Raw genomic sequence first — 3975 nt, 5'->3', positions numbered from 1 at the left:
ACCCCTTGTAAGAACAGCGGTTTCCTTCTTGTCACAGCTTAATTGGCAATCCCTCCGTATCCATGTATACCTGATCTCTTTTATGTACTGTCTCTGTATGTGCCATGTCTTAAGATTTTTTTTTTTCACTCTGCTTTTTTTTTCTTAGCGCTTAAATACGGAAGTTAATAAAATAATACAAATACTAATCAATAAAAGATTCAAGTATCAATATGAAATTTAATGACTCAATGCCTATTCACATCTGATAAGATCACATACTGTTTTTGAATTGAGTATTGTCAGATGTAGAGGTGGAGATATTATAGTTTTATTTTCTTGTCGTTACATTTCTTCGATTGTATTGCCTATTCTTTGAAAGAGGAAATGAATTAAGACAACATCATATCACACAAATCTCACCATGCACTTGGTTGAAGTGGCTTGATTCGCAATACTTCAAAATTGAAAGTTATGGAAGAGGATAATGAGGTAATTAATACAACACATAAACGATGGAATTCTTTGTTTATACATAATTGTTCTCTCTGAACGTACTTTTTTCTAAGGCCGTAACCAAACACGGGTATGAAAGTGAGAATGAATAAGCCGCCTTTGCGTTTAACATAGAGAGAGAGAGAGAGAGAGAGATAGGGAGGGAGAGGGAGAGAGAGAGAGAGAGAGAGAGAGAAATGAGGGAGGGACTCCACGGGCATATCGTCTATTAGTATTGAACTAATGCATAACATTCATAAAAAATGGTCCCTGTATCTTCCTCTATACAATACTGCCTCGGAAAAGGCTACATGGATATCGAAATGCAAATCGTGACGAACTTATGTACTTTGACACTTAAACGAGGGTACCTGCGCAGTTTTACCACGCACGCTTTGGCCCTTTGTCATGTTTATGCCGATTATAGTCATCGTGGTATTTGTTTCTTGTTATAGAATTAGGTTCGATCACTCCGTATTCCTCGAAGACCTGGGGGTAAAACTTTATTGAAAATAGGTATCACAGCAGAGCTACAGGTGGGGATAACCGGCACAGAGACGGTAACAATCAGCAGATCGACGGGAAGCTTGCAGTTGATACTTTGACAAAATAATGACTTTGACTATCTCAGCAGGTGAAAGGATGGCCTACATAGCGTGGTTTTCTGTTGTTTGTTTGTGCTGTTACCCGTCGCTCACTTTGTCAAGAGATACATGTACGTATGCATATCATTTTATCTTTATTGTTAGTCGGGGCGCGTGGCATTAGAATTTAGATCTGCGACGCGAAGGGTAAGATGACGCTAATTAGGACCCCCCCCCCCCCAAAAAAAAAAAAAAAAAAAAACAGTGTTCTGCGTCGCAAATATAAAGCTCAACCCTTAATCTAACTCTAACTTTTTTTTTTTAATCTTTGCTCTAATCTTACCACTAACCAGTACTTAGCCGGGGGGGGGGGGGGTGCCCTCTGGGGGTAATTGCCCGGTACGGCTTGATGGTGTTGCTCTGTCATGCATATTTGCCGAAAGCGCTCGAAACTTGATCTATCAGTACATTCATAATGTACTCTAGTAAGGGTTTTTAAAACTTATTTCTACTATGACTATCGTGATTTCCCAATCATTTATTGCCTCACATGACAAAAAAAAAAAAATACTTTTTTTTTCTGTGGTTTCTATCAAAATGGAAAGTAAAACCCAACTGTCAAATTTCCCTGGATATAAATCAATTCAAAACAAAGAAAAAATAGGTGAAATGATATCTGAAGATTTCTGGCCAAAAAAAAAAGAAAAGAAAAAAAGTTAAGCGTCACGTGAAGTACTTATTTTTTTTCCCCCAATTTCGTTCTTCTTCAATTCATGATTTATCACTGAATAACGATGCACTTTATTTCCCCTTCTTTATCCACTACAGATTTATCTCTAAACTGTTCGGGGGAACCACAAGAGATCAAGGAGTCGTGTGACAGAGATTGCGCCCGCAATGGGGACAGCTGGATTCTACAAGCACCTTACGGGTGGAGAATTTCATTTCAAGTGAGGTCAAGCTCTATCAGAGGGTTGGGATTCAACGTGCAGGATGAGATAGCTAACAAGTCATTTAACACCGTGATTCAGCGCTTCCCCCCGTCACCTCCCATGTTATCACTTTCCCATCAGACGAAGCTAACAATACGGTATATATACCTCCCCAGTGAATTTCAAGATCAGCGGGAAGTGTAACGAGGGTAAGCATTCATATCTGTATTAGTGCTTGATACTGACATAGGCCTACTTGTATTTCACCTTGTTCAGTGTTTCTTTATTTCAATCACGTGACAGAAATGTATAAGGGTTTGACTAGCGGAAAACCAATGCAATACTTTGGTTTAAAAACCGAAAATAAACTGATTGCATTCCAATAACGCACAAGCGAAAAGGGGAATGGCACGTGTTTATTTTTTACCGCAGTTCCCCCATCATGTCAAAATGAAGAGTTTATTTTCAAAAGGGGCTAGATCCACGTTTAGTACTTTGGAAAAAAATTGGTCTGTTTGTGAGAATTTGTACACAAGTGTATGGAAAATCTAATTTTGCGATAATTTTTGTTCAGCGGTTGTCTGGAGTTGAAATTTTCACTGTAACTAATCAAATGAAATTCTGTGCAGTGATGCTAATAACTCAATTTTCATCAAAAATGGATCTAGCCCCTGTTGCAAATAAGCTCTTCAAATATGCCTTTTCTGTCATTAAAAAAAAAAAAAAGTTCTTTCACATCGTCCACCTGTGCTATTAAGATTTGCACCTATTAAGATTTGGACTCTGGAGGGAATGAGTGAGCATACGAGGAAGGCTAAAATCTTGAAAGTAAATCCAATTCCGTATCTCGCGAAAAGAACAGCATGTTACGTCGCCTTTATAAACCAAGGCCCTTTACATCGACAGTACATGATAATAATTAACTTCCAGCTTTTACCGGAGGTAAGGCAATAAACATAATCGTGCATCATAAAACCAACAAAAAGTCCTTCGCGTTGATTTCGTGTGAGGACTCAAAATAGGTGGAGCGGGTCAACCTCGTTAATCTGGACTTTTTTTTTCAAATTTTCTGAAAGAGCAAGTCTGCTAGTACATAACAGAAAAGTTCAAAGTTATAAAATGAACGGGAATTTTTGTTTTTAGCAACTTTTCTAAAACACCTCTATTATAGAATAGTGTGATTCAGTATGTCTTAGAGTGCTGTTTTCAATTCTTAAAAACCTCTTACAGACTCTTCACTTTTAACTCTAATAACTTTTGAAAAAAATGATGCTACTGCTTTTAGAGTTGGCATCAGTCATGGGTAGGATGTGTTTAAAATGCATGAAGAATTTCAAGTTAATCTGATAATCCCTCCATGGTTGTGCTATGGAGTTTTATATATGTGACCCTGCACCTCAAAACAAACAAAAAGTCGCCAGACATGAATTTTTAGTTAAGACCATATTCTGAAAGAGCAGACTTCAAGCTTTAAAATGATGTATAACTCAAATCAAATGGACTCTCCTAACCTATCTAAATATTGGAAAGAAAGCACAAACTCAGGAAACATTTGAACTGAGAAAAGAGGCTCTGAGGTACAGTGTCTATTCAAGCGCTTAATCTTTACCAAACCGTGTTGGCTGTGCGATGAATGGGACAAAAAGCAGGAAGTAAACCACCAGAGTAACAACAATGAAGGGATTATCAGATTAAACTGAAATTAAACATGCCTCATTAACTCATTCTGTCCATAATTAATGCCAAATTTCAAAGCAGTAGCACTATCCTTTCAAAAGTTATTAGAGTTGAAAGTGAAGAGTGTGGACAAGGTTTTTCAGAAATGAAAAAGGGATTCTAAAGACACACCTAATCACACTATTCTACCAAAAATGTTCGAGATAAACTGCTAAAAAACACACTTTCCTGCCCGTTTTATGATACCAAATTTAAGCATAATGTAAAAGAAGACCCGCTCTTTCAGACAATATGAAAAAGTCAAGTTC

Source organism: Diadema setosum, chromosome 4, assembly GCF_964275005.1.
Source record: "Diadema setosum chromosome 4, eeDiaSeto1, whole genome shotgun sequence".
Lineage (NCBI taxonomy): Eukaryota > Metazoa > Echinodermata > Echinoidea > Diadematoida > Diadematidae > Diadema > Diadema setosum.
The sequence above is the reverse complement of the archived record's forward strand: the minus strand, read 5'-3'. Positions refer to the sequence as shown.